Raw genomic sequence first — 13,588 nt, 5'->3', positions numbered from 1 at the left:
TAACAAACTAGCCTTCAGAAAAGGTGATTTCACAAAAGTGAGGTTAGTCTAAAAGAGTTCATCTAAATCCGTATGCTCCGCATACAGAAGACTACTGTGACATAATGTAACTGAGTGGCAAAGCAAAAATCAAACAACCCCCCCACCCTTGGATCCCTTCCCTAGTGAGCAAATGGCATGGATGAAGCAGTAAGGTTCAAGTCATACAGGCATCCTTGAGAAATTGAAGATGCAGTCCAAATGAAGCCAACAGAATGGAGCAAAAACTATGGGAGATAAAATGCAAGACAGAAATTTGAAGGCAGCATAAAAGTGTATGTTTTATAAATAAATAAAAAGTATGGAAGAGTCAGCATTGCTGTTCTGTAGCACAGTGAGGACTTCTAAAGCCAAGTGCGTGTGTAAATGAAGGAGTTTACGTGAATGTCGACCTTAGCTGGAATGTGTTATGGTTTTGAGCCCAGTCCGGAGATGTCAGTAGAAAGTTGATCACAACCATGTGATTTTGTACAGCTTTCAGCTAACTGAGGCACTGATCCTGCTAGTCATTCTGTAGTGCACCCTTTCCTACAGAGCCCCACTGACTTCATTAGGTATAAATGTGGGCAGATTACCATGGACAAGAGTAATCTGTACTGCAAATCCATTTAGGTGAGTGGAGCTACACCAAAAGTGATTTTTCTAATGTTCTCTAGAGCCATATTCACACACAGACACAGGAGCAGAGGGGCAATTAAATATATTAAGAGTTAATCTACCCTTGTAGCCCTATGGTCTCCCCCTCCTGCCTATGTATCCTTATTTTGAAGAAGTGGGAGTTTAGTACTAAAATAGCCAAATCTAGGGAGATGCCTAGCATTTCACATCTATGACTTCAAAGCAGATTGAGCACCTACTCAGCACTTTGGAACTCCTTGCCTTTGCAGTAGCCACAAATGGCATGGCTATTTATACCCTAACACTCTTCACAAAAAAGTGAAAAGATAATATCCATCACCAATGATGTGCAGAATTTCATTTTTAATGAATTGAAGCTGTCTTTAAGTGGTAAATTTGAAAAACCCATGTTTAAAAGCATTATAGCAACTTTATGACAGTACATCATTGGCATCGGTCACATGTCTGCACCTCAGTTTCTCACTTCCAGTCAATCCACTATCTCCTCCTCCTGGATAGGCAAGTCCAGGATTACCAGTTACCCCTTTCAGAGTCCATTTCCTTTAGGGCTTCAACAGCCCCAGCCATAACCCTTCACTGGACTCAGTTCTCCCCATAAACCTCTTGTTGCAAGGGAAGGAAGTCCATGCCACTTTTCACAGCATCACCACCAGAGATGGGTGGGGAAACCCTGGGATGCTGTCATGCAGGATTGCCTTACAACTGTTTCCCAAGGTCTTCTCCCTCAACACCTTCTGTTTTTTCCCTAAAATGCAAAATCCCTTTCCCAGGGTACACCTGTGCTCAGCTCTTCCTCGTTGAGTGCCTTTTTCTCCTTCTAGGTATCAGCTCTTCTCAGCTGGTGTTCCTGTCAGAGCCAGGTATGAGATACCTGCAGAGAGCTATATGCCAGAGTGCTAAGTTCTTTCTGTGCCCAAGATACTCAGTAAGAGTCAAATATAAGGAGGCACTTTCATGAAGTCTGGCAGTCATACAACCTCATTCACAGGATCCCATAATCCCCAGGCTAGCTGTACCTACTTTTGAAGAGCCCAACACTCAATTGTTACGGACTCAAAAATATTTCCCCAAAGTTAGTTAAAAGTGAAAGGGAACTACTGGTCCTGATGTAACACTTTTGTACAAATGAGTATTTTCACGTACACCAGCTTTGTTACACAACATTTGTGTTGTATAACTGCCTTTTTGGTCCTGGTCCCTATCAGACCAACGTCCTTCATTTGTCCTCTCACAACAGCTCCTCAAAGGGACTGCTAAATTTAAAAAAAAAGTTTGACATACTTGAAAAGTTTACTTTTGGTTTCCACTCCCTCCCCGACATATTCCTATTTACCACAAGACCATCCAACTGTAGACCCCAATCCTGCAATGGCTCAAGCTTTTGTAAAACTTAGTTTTAAATCAGTGAATAGTCCTATTGAATCCGAAAAAGGAGCGGAGAGTATGGTAGTTCAAACCAGGTAAAGGGAAACATCAGGGTTAAAAGGAGCAGTTTTGTTTATTTGGTGGAGTGATACTAGATCTTCAGAAGTCTGGTCCTGTCTTATATAATAACTTGTTTACACAATTTTGATTAAAAAGAAAGATGAGAGGAAAGGAACATGACTTCCATTATTGAAGATTTGGATTTTAAATTGAAGACATTTTGTGGGGGGAAGTGTACTAGTTGCCACTTCCTGCTTAATATGAGAGTATTTGTTTATTCTCTGTAAGCTCTTACTCTGAGCTTTTCTGCAGTCTTTCTGCTCATATATCTTTCATCAGTGAGAGTTATGTACACACTACTGGTGTCTCAGTTACTTTATGAAGTGAGGTCAAATATATTTGTTCTATAAAAGTATTTCCCAGCAAGCCCCTTTCCACCATGTCACACAGTAGCTTTTACCGATTAACGGCAATTTCATTGCCATGATGCCTATCCTCTCCATCATTTTGGTATCTCTTTAGTCACGTCTAGCAAAGACCCTGCTCCTATACACACTTATGCACTTTCATAACTTTCATTAAAGTGACAAGTCCTATTGAGGTTAATAGAATTAGACACAAACAAAGTTAAGCTTGGGTTTAAGTATATCGGGGCTGGGCCTTGGTACTGCAAGCTGTTTGAAGCAGTGACCCTAGGCCAAATATGAATGAAAACTCATGTCTGATGTGAGATATCTAGCACACTGTTGGAGAATAATCATAGTTTTTAAGTATTATGAAACCAGTCTTCAAGCCTTAGAGACAAAGAGAATGCAAATTTTCAGTGAGTTCTAGAGCTAAATATTATGAAAATTAAGGGCCCAATTCTGCAATCTTTACTCACACCACACTTCTACTGCAGTCTGAGAGGATGTAGAGAAACACTGAAAGATACTATTTAAGTTGTATAGTTAGATTTTCAGTTTTATAAATTGCACCTTAAGGCAGGCCCCAATCCTGGAAAACACTGAAAACCCTCAACTTCCACTGAAGTCAGCGAGAGTGGGCATAATGTAGGACCTAGTTCCAATTTGTAACAGTCTTGACTCGCCTCCCATTGAAGACAGAAAACAACTTGAAAGGTCTGTACAGGACTATAATATTTTTGCATATCAGTATTACAGTTAGCAAAATTAGAGCACCCAAAACCTCTTACTAAAGTGATTGTGTCTTCTTCCTTGCTCAATGAACCCAGTATTTAACCTAAAACACTATATAGTTGGTCCCATTTTATATAGAAAAGGAAAGAACAACAAGTTGACAAACTTGTCAAGCTGACATCCAGGTACAGTATTACTTTCAAAGAACCCACAATAAAAACTAAAGATGATTAAAGCATTTGCAAAATGAGCATGTTTTAAGTGTGCATCTTTCAAATTAAAGATAAATAGCTTTAATTCATTCATGCCTTTTAATTTTTAAACTGTTTTCACCATTACTAACAAAGGGTAAATATATTTAATTGAAATCCATTACTCTATATGTACATATCTGTGTCTGTCTCTCTCACACACAGAGGAAAGTCAAAGGCAGTGGGTGGTTTGTGTCAGGGTTGGGCTTAGCTCTACTCTCCCAGAATAAGATAAATGTAAGTGATGAAGAACTCCTGGGGTTGGCTGCACTCATTTTGTATTCAACACTGACTGGCCCTTTTTTCCTCTCTCTCTTTGTGTGTTCAAGCCTACTTGAGTTTCTTTTTTCTTTTGAAGAACTTAGTTCTTTTGATGTGATTCAAGGCACACCCCGCTGCAAAGAGAACTTCACAGGAATCGGAAACATAAGCACACCGGTCTGAAACAGTTACTGTACAATAGCAAGAATGCATCAAGTCTTGAAAATGAAATTTCTCTCTTTAAGAAATCATTATCTTTCAGGGCTGAGGAGGGTAGGGGTTTTGGGCTCAGTCTTTAAACAAAATCTACATCATTTTCAATTTAGAAGTTTGCCTGAGTAAGACCTGCAGGAGCAGGCACAATATTAGTACAGAAATAATTTGATTTTGCAGAAAGCTTGGAGAATTTTAGTATGTGCTGCATATGCACAATAGTGTACAAATCCGAGCTAAACTATATAATTAATAGTGTACCATAACCTTCTCACACTGATTACATATAAAACCAATTTAAGTCCACATGCTTCACAGTGCTTTGCTAGCCTCAAATTATTAGCAACTGTGTTCCCTTCCTCTCCTCCCCACATCCCAGACAATATAATTCAAATACAAAAATACCAAGAATCTCTCAAGTCCCTAGATCACTCACATCTAAAAATCAAATCCCCAAGATAGTTATATTTAGGACTGAGTACTCATACAATTCCAGCTGGGATTTTCAAAAGCACCCAAGGGAATTAGGCTCACAACTCACATTGAATTGCAATATTAACTCCCTTAGTTTCCTTTGGGGGGGGGGGGAAGAGAAAGAGTCACAGTTTCATCTAATCAGTATAGACACATAGTATATAATAATGCTAACTACAAATTTACATAAATTTCCATTAATAAAAAATTAAAGAACTACAGTTATAGGTAATTACAAGATCTTGCATTACACTTAAGTAATAGTTAATTCTTGATGTTATACATAAGATCAGTCTAAAGGTCAACTGAAAAAGAGTTAGTTTACATGATTTTATTTGTTCTGAATCAAGTTTTTAAATTGATAAGGATGAAAGAATAAGTCCAGTTTGTGCTCATGTTGTCTATGGCAAATGCATTTAATGCTACTAATTATTTTTGTTCTATGTACATTTCTGAAGAAAAAATGAAAGTTCCAAGGGATGCAGAAACCAAACAAGACATCTGGAGTTACAAGACATTTTGAACATCACTGCTTACTCAAAAAACCTGCTGTGCCACATCCCAGTCTACATCTGTACTGCTTACTCATGTGAGTAATCTCTTGAAAGCCAGCATGGCCATAATTCTGAAAAGTGTTCTGCCTGGGAGTGGGTGGACCATTACACTCACATGGAAGTCGCACTGACTTTGTAGGTTTGGGACCTGTGAAAGTAATTACCATTCATGGGTGAAATTCATCCCCAGCAAAGGTCTAGCACAAGGTCCCTGTTCTGGGACCAATCTTGCAGACATTATCATGAGTAGTCCCTCCATGCACACCAAAGAGTAAGTAGTGTCTTCATGGGAAAGGCAAAACACCACTGTAACAATACTTGCCTATCTCCTGGGGCTGTTTTGAGGCATAATTAATCTTTGTAACGCACTTTGAAATCCTTAGATAAAAAGGGACTAACATGTAATGAGAACATTATTAAAATTACTAATTTCCAAGAGCTCAAGTTGTGCCAATGCTCTTCAGAAGAAAAGCTAGGTTCAAAGAGGACAGTGTTGCTAGCAGCATTTGCTAATATTTTACCTGGGATATCAGATTTCATTGTATTTATTTAGAACTTGACTCTACAAGTTGTAGGTGCCCTCTTCAAACTGCTGAGCACACTTACTACCACTGGAGTTAGGGCACTTGTCATCTCAAGGAACTGCTCAGCTTCTTGTAGGAATAGGCCTTCAGAAATGTAATTAGAAGAGATAAAACCAAACACTGTCAACAGGAATATCATGGCTATTGTGAAATGGAAACTCAAACTAAGAAAAACTGGAAATAAGAACTCTCCCTTCCAAGTTTAGAATCAAATTCAACCATTTAAGTTTCTGAAATGTTCCTATACATGACCAGAACCAAAGTTAAAATCGTGGAAAGATTTCATTTTTCTAGCCTTTCACCTTTAACTCATCACTCCTCTCATTACATCCCTCCATTGGCTCCTGCATCTCTAGTGCAAACAAAGTAAAACTACTTGACTTTCAAAGCCCTTCATGGCCTATTTCCATCCTAGCTATCATCTCTCAGTCACCACTGGAATGTTGATGCCCACCTCCAATCCACCCATGATACCAGCCTCCATTATTCACTTGTTACATTTTCTAACAAGCAACATCATGCTTTCTCCTATACTGCCCCTCATGCTTGGGAGGGACTCCCCATGAACACCTGCAAAAATAACTCTATCCACCTTCAAAGCCTGTCTCACAATTCTTTTCTGTGATGCCTATTTAAATTTGTTTTTGAGATCCGATAGGCTGTGATCTCAGCACACTAGCAACCGAACATGCTGACTAATATTGTCTCATTGTTTCTTAATGCTCCCCCAGTCTGTGTCCATCTGTCATCTCTCATCTTATACTTGGGACTGTAAGGTCTTTGGGGAGCACAGTCTCTTAGCTGGGATCCAAGAAGGAACTTAGGTATTGTGATACTAAGGGGACAGGAACCTAACTTTAAGGCCCCCAGAAAAAAAAAAGTCACAGGAACACCACTGCCATCCGCAGTGCATGAGTTAGGGACTTAGGCTCAATTTACAATGAATGGGGAGACAGGTGCCTTAGACTGCAGCTAGGCTCCCTGCCTAATCTAGTCAATGGACAAGGCAAACAACAGGGGTGTGTCCTAAGCCCTACCCCTTGCACAGAATCTGTGCCTAAATCCAGGCTGCAGGGAGGCACCTAACTCTACTTAGTGATCCACAGATGAGAACCAGCCACCTGGAGAAGGTGGCTTAGGTGCCAAATGCATTTCCTGTGGGAATGAATGAGGTGCCTGCTTCACTCCACACAAGACAGCTGGAGGAGGAGGAGCTGATGCCCACCTTAACTTTCAGTCCAGTGGTTAGTACAATTCCCTGCAACATTGGAGACCCAGATTCAGGTCCCCCACTCCCTGCCCTTGGAGTCAGTCACTCTCTCTGGCCCAATCACTACTCCATTGTGGATGGATACCCCAGATTTTGAAAGGGGCCCAATCTAGTAAGCACTCTCAGAGGCCCTGATTTAGGCCTTGGGCCACCTTTCTTCTCCCAGTTTGTGAATTGCTCTGGGGATTAGTTGGGAGATGCACATTCAGATGCTTAGAGGGAGGCAGCAGTGCTCATGCTCAGAGGCACGAACATAGGTGCCTAGGGAACTTTTACCCAGAAAACTTAGGCATTGAATGACTAAGTGCCTATCGTTTGGCAGGAGTACTGTGAACTGCAGAATGTAAAACTGGGGCTTAAGCACTCAAGTACCTTTTGTGGATTTGGGACTTCATTGTGTGTTTCATATAACATCTAGCACAGTGCAGTCCTGATCCATAATTACAGCTCCTGGGGTCTACTGTAATACAAATGAACAGCAACAACATTACTGTGATTTGGATAGTGCCCTAAAGGCTGTTCTGTTAATATTTCTGAATAGGAATAGAACTAAAACGCCTGGCCACCTCATTTCCAGAGAAGCGCAATTTAGATAAATTTTGGATTAGGATCTGCACTTTTGGGCACATATCCAAATTGATTCCAAATACTGAACCTCCTTGAAGTTCCTCTAAAAGTTCCTAAAAGTCACAATATTACAACAAAAAACCTTCAAAAACAGACTCCAATGAGAGACTGCTGAATTGGAATTAATTTGCCAATTGGACACCATTAAATTAGGTTTGAATAAAGACTGGGAGAGGATGGGTCATTACACAAAGTAAAACTATTTCCCCATGCTTATCTCCCCCCCCCACCCGCTACAGTTCCTTGTATCTCCTTGTCAAGTGCTGGAAATGGGCCATTTTCATTACCTCTACAAACAGTTATTTTTCTTTCCTGCTGACAACAGCTCACCTTAACTGATCACTCTCCTTATAATGTGTATGATAACACCCAGGGCCAGCTCCAGGCCCCAGCACACCAAGCGCGTGCTTGGGGCGGCATGCCGCAGGGGGCGCTCCGCCAGTCAGGCGGCAGGTGGCTCCGGTGGACCTCCCGCAGGCGTGCCTGTGGAGGGTCCGCCGGAGCCGCAGGACCAGCGACTGCCAAAGCGCCCCCCCCGGCGTGCCGCCATGCTTGGGGCGGCTAAATTGCTAGAGCCGCCCCTGATAACACCCATTGTTTCATGGTGGGTGGGTGTGTGTGTTCGTTCCTTCTGTATTTTCCACAACATGCATCCAATGAAATGAGCTGTAGCCCACGAAAGCTTACGCTACAATACATTGGTTAATCTTTATGATGCCACAAGAACTCCTATTCTTTTTGAAGTTCCTCTGTTCTGGACTACTGGTGAAAATAGGTAGAGGATACAGGAAGGATTCTATGAAGACAACCTGGGTAAAAAATTGAAGATTTTCCTTGAAGAGCACTCTTGAGGTTAAGCACTAGATTCAGACTCGAGAATGGGGTCCAATTTCTGTCTGTACCAGCAGACTTGGCTTTCTGTGATTCAGTTTCTCATCTATTAAATGATGATACTATTCTCTCCCCCAACAGAGTCCTACTGCACCATGCCCCAAGTTAACCCTCGTGTACTTTGATGAGCATCTCCTTGTCAACTTTGTCTTGTCTATTTAGATTGTAAACTCTTTGGGGCAGGCACTATCCGTTACGATGTGTTTGTTCAGTGCCCAAGCTCATTTGGGGCCTTTAGGCAGGATTCTAAAATAGTAGTGCTTTACAGTATTGTGCTAAAGCATCTCCTCTTAAAAATATGGCATTTTTGTTACACTACAGTGTTCTTTAAAATGGTTATTTCAATAGGTTAGTATTAACAAATTTGTAAAGTAATAAGACTTACTCTTCATAAAGGAGACATTTTACAACTACAGAAAGATTCTAGAGCTAATTTTATTGCGCAATAACAGCTTTTCCAAATGGCTTATGGCAGAAGGATGAATGCAAAGAGCCAGATAGTCCCCTCCATCCAGTTGGTCAACCCCTATTGCTGTCAATGACAATTGCACACAACGGATAAAGGGAATATAAGCCGAAGGGTCTAGTGCAATGTGAGAGATTGCTGCTATTCGATCCTACTCCACTGATTGCCATAGCATATTGTTTAACTGTAGTGGTTCACTTTGTTATGCTTACAATTATAGCAATTTTCTTTAGAGGAGTATTATACACTAACTCCAGACTAAAATTTCATGTGCAAGCTCAATAGTGCAGCAATATTATAAGTTTATGTGCAAATAAAGTCAATTTACTATTTTATTGTGTGTTAATGTAGCTTATAAATATCCAGTTTCCCAATGCAAGAAAACTTTTCTATAATTCTGTTTTTATAAATGATTTTGGTTTCTCAATTTAAGATTAGCCATCCTGCTCATTGGAGTATGAGTGAATTTGAGTCTGAGAATCCTATTGAATTAGAGAGATTGCAGCGATTCAACTGGGAATTGCCATTCTTGGCTCCAAATGCAGCTTGAAGGTATGCTGTAAGGAAGGGGCTGATGTGAGCGGGGAGAAGAGGAGACATAGGGTCTGGAGTGAAGCAGGCAGAGGACAAGGTTCAAAAGACAGAGAGTGGTTGCCTTAGGGGGGGAAAAAGGGGTCCAACAGGTGGCCACAACCTGCCCAGCAACAAGCAGCCCAGCTCAGCCCGCTAACAAAACCCTGTCCCAGAGGACACCTCCCTGTATCCCCATACAAAGTCTCTAGTGAATGACAGACATGGTCATCTCTTTGCTCCCTTGCACAGAGGCAGGTTCCCCATCCCTCCTTCTCTAACAGAGTCCTACTGTACCATGCCCCAACTTAGCCCTCATGTACTTTGATGAGCACCTCCTTGCCAACTTCCAAGAAGGCCAACCAACCCTGGCAGCCATCAATGAGACACCAGGTGATCAGGTCTCTGCTGAGGTGGCCCCAGATTGTGGCACTCAAGAGCCATCAGAGACCATCCTGCCCCACTTTCAAATGACACATGATGAGGTCTCTTTGCCGCGATGTTTTGCAACAACTCTTCGCTCCCTGTTGGTTACCCTCCCCCTTTCCCCTATACAGGCAAAACCCAACCTGACTTCCTTGGCATTAGGGTGCCTGCTCAAAAGATGGCCATCAGTGCATAGCTTTTTCATCCCCCTCCTCCCTCTTTTTAAACAGGTGTCTCACACAGGCTAGACCAGGGGTGACTAAACTAGAAGGTGGCACATGAGCTGATTTTCAGTGGCACTCTGCCCGCGGCCTGGCCACCGGTCCAGGGGGGCTCTGCATTTTAAATGAAGCTTCTTAAACATTTTAAAAACCTTGTTTACTTTACATACAACAATGGTTTAGTTCTATATTATATAGACTTATAAAAAGAGCCATTCTAAAACCGTTACCATGTATTACTGGTAGGGACACCTTGAACTAGAGTGACTAAATGAAGACTGGGCACAGCTGCAAGGTTGCCGACCCCTTGCCCCGCTCCGGGAATCCCCAGCAAGGAGCGCGGCAGAGGCAGGATCCGCTGCCAGCCCCCGGGAACACCTGTCCCGAGAGAGCAGCGCTGATGCGCGGCGTTCCGCCCCCCCCGCCGGGAGCCGCGCGCGCCCAGTGCTGGGGAGGAGGCTGACGCCGGGCATCTGCAGGGGGCTGCGCCCCGCTCTTCGGGGGACGCCCTGCGCGCAGGGGGGGTGCTCGGGGCGGAGGCAGTTCGGCCCTTTCAGGGCAATGAAGCTGGTAAGAGTCTTATTGCAATTCCTAAGGGGGGGGGCCGAACTCCTGTCTCGGTTTTGTGCTTCAACCCAACCCCCCGGGTTTACACGGCGGGTTTGCCGTCGGTAAGGCTGCGTGCAGGGCCCGTGCGTGCAGGGCCGCCCCCTTGCAGCCGCTCGGTTAGGCAGAGGCAGGCGCTTTGCTGGCTCGCAGCCTAAGGGCAGGACGCGCCCCTCCCCCCAGCCCTTCGGACGCAAATCTGGGGGAGTCTCCCCCCCTCCAGCCCACAGCGCGGACATGGACTGGCTCGAGTGGGCCCCTCGCTGCCCCGTCCCCCTACAACACCTACCCCCTAGCGGGGCCCCAGGGCAAAGCGTGCGGGGTACGAGCCCCAGCCCCTCAGCGCTAGCGCTGGCCGGGGCAGGCGAGACACAACCGGGTGTCAGGTTTGCAGGGCGCTGAGCGCTCCCGGGGCGCAGCAGCTGCGAGCCCCACTCCCAGCATTGGAGAGGTGAGCAGGGAGGAGACCCGGAGGGTTTGGCTCAGACCCAAGCTCGGAGGGAAGGAAAGCTCGTGGCGGAGGGCAAACAAAGAGGAACCGGCCTGTCGTTCAGCCCAGAGACGTCTCCCTGCATGTAGCACACACTGGCACGTATGCAAAATACCAAGGGGGTGCGGGAGCTGGATTAAACAAACCCCGCCCCAGAAGCGAGGCGAACGCGTTTGCTCTGGTGCAGCGGGAAGCCAGGGGAAAAGCAGCCGCTTGTGCCAGGATAGAAGCCCTGCGCCCATCACCAGCCTGACTCCACACAGCCAAGCGGGAGCCATTTGCTCGGAAGTGCGGTGGCGCCCGGAGCTGGGTCTCTCCGTCGCTGCTTCCCCTGAAGTCCCTCTGGTGTGTGTGTGTCCCAGGGTTGTCCCTATGCAAACAACAGGTTGAATATTGTAGGTGAGGGTTATTAAAGTGTCCCCGGGACAATGGCCGTCTGTGTCCCATTCGCCACGCTTGGCTTAATCTTTGGAAAGGGCGCACACAATGTGACATGATGTTGGCTTCCAACATTATTCAGTCTGCATAGCGGCGAGTGCTGCCCTGTCTCCCTGGAAATGGAGGTCGGCAGATTTAATCCTACCGTCTAACAACCCCTACGCACTGAGCGCGGAGCTGTGAGCACCCCGCTAGATCCATTTAGCTCGGCCTTGAACCGAGATCACTTAGAAAATAATTAAAAGGAAAAGGCGCAGAGAGGAGGATTCTACCCAACCCAGTCACGCAGAATACGGTCTGGGTAGCGTTGCATTGGGTCTTAGTCTGTCACTGGGTTTCCCCTAAAGAATCTGGCCAGGGGTGTGTGTAGCCGATGCTGCGGCGAGAAATAAAGAGCTTTCTTATTCTTTCTTGAGCATTGTAAGCAGTGCTGGTTTCCCTCTGGCTTGGAGTAAAACCCACTAACACTGAGACATCCAAAGGGGAACAAAGCGCTCAGCCCTAGATGCTGCCCTGTCTAACTCTAGCCTCCTGTGCTGCTTTCAGAGCAAAAACGTGCCCCCAGTCTGAGGGCCCTGGGATGAGGCACTGGCCAGAGGAAGGTGAGTGGAGAGAGGGTGAGGGCTGGCGTGGGATTCTCTCCTTGGGATGGTGCAGTATCTGAAGGGCCTTTGTTTTGGGGACCTCTCCGATTTAGTGTCATTCCTGGTTCAAAAGAATGAGTACAAGGATCACAGTCCGCTTTCAAGTCACGTTGAGCTTAAAAGCATGTTTGCAAACCCTATCACTAAAAATAGGGGGTTTCAATTCAGTTGCCAGCACAGAGCGAGTTACATGCAAAAATTTCACCCACCTCGTCTCTCTAAATTAGGGATAGATCCTAAATTCTGCACCGACTCTACCTCCTCCAGCACTGCCCCGTTTGAGGAAAGGCCGAAATGTAGTTTGCTTTTCAAAGTTACCTAGGGCATCAGTTTGCTAGATTTGCGGAGGCACGGGCAATACCATAAAATAAGGCATATTGGCTGAAGGAATGAATCATCACTTGATTTCAAAGTTCCCTGATCACTTCCTATTTCAGAAAGCAAATTCCATGTAATTTAATAATTTTTAAAGAACAAAACAACGTCATTTACTACCCAAAATATTAGAATATTTGGTGTTTATTTAGGCAAGGATCACGGAAATATTTGTGAATTTAGACATTTGCATTAAACTAGCCAATTCTAGAAGTGAGAGATCAAGAGTGAACTAAGTAGTAGTCTTTAGATGAGTTCATTCCCCCCCCCCCCAGCACTACAGGGAAATAGATGATTTCAGAGCTAAAGCCACTGGAAATACCACAGCGCCACCATCTGGATTTAAAAGATTTAAACAAGAAAATCTAAGTGTATTGGCTAGAAATCTGTACGGCTTCCCTTAATAGTCAGAGAGCACATGGGTGAACGAGAGACGGCAGCCCTTAGCGTGAAGAGACCTACGATTTTACAACAAAAGAAAAGGTAAAAATTCCAATGCCATCTCCTCGTGTATCCTATCCCTACAGCCCCGGCACAAGGTGGAACACGTGTCTATTTTAGAGAGTTAAATTATACAGCACTTATCTCATGCATTGCGGTAGCTAGGCAAGAACAAACAATAGGTAAACTCAACTGCTCTAAACTGGCCAGCCAGTCAGCTAGCTAATCAGATCCAACAAAATGAGCGAAAAAAATGATCGAAAGGAAAAGCTGTCTGGAGAAGGACGAATACTGTAGTTAAAAAGAATTGGATAAGGCAATATTGTGCCTTAAGTTTTAAAGCAGAATCCCCCTTGATTGCTGATGGCAAAGATTAGCTATTGTAGTAGCTCTACACCTAAAATCTCGCTTTAGCAAAGAAGCTAACCCCCTTGCAAGAAGTAACACTGAAGTCCTCTGGGCTGTCCACAGTTGACAGAGTTAAACATTTTCAAAGCAACCATTTTCATAACACAGTCACCTTACTTTAACTCATCCAACAAGC

The 13,588-nt window shown here is 44.3% G+C and overlaps 1 protein-coding gene across 4 annotated transcripts in view; it reads right to left on the bottom strand.

Annotated features, from left to right (window-relative positions):
* The window catches only part of SMARCAD1 (SWI/SNF-related, matrix-associated actin-dependent regulator of chromatin, subfamily a, containing DEAD/H box 1), a 217,676-nt gene that overhangs the window by 203,439 nt on the left and 649 nt on the right, over positions 1–13,588 (bottom strand). The window lies entirely within an intron of this gene.

This window comes from Mauremys reevesii, linkage group 5, assembly GCF_016161935.1.
Source record: "Mauremys reevesii isolate NIE-2019 linkage group 5, ASM1616193v1, whole genome shotgun sequence".
NCBI classification, from domain to species: domain Eukaryota; kingdom Metazoa; phylum Chordata; order Testudines; family Geoemydidae; genus Mauremys; species Mauremys reevesii.
Note: the sequence above shows the minus strand (reverse complement) of the source record. Positions and strands in the feature narration are given on the sequence as shown.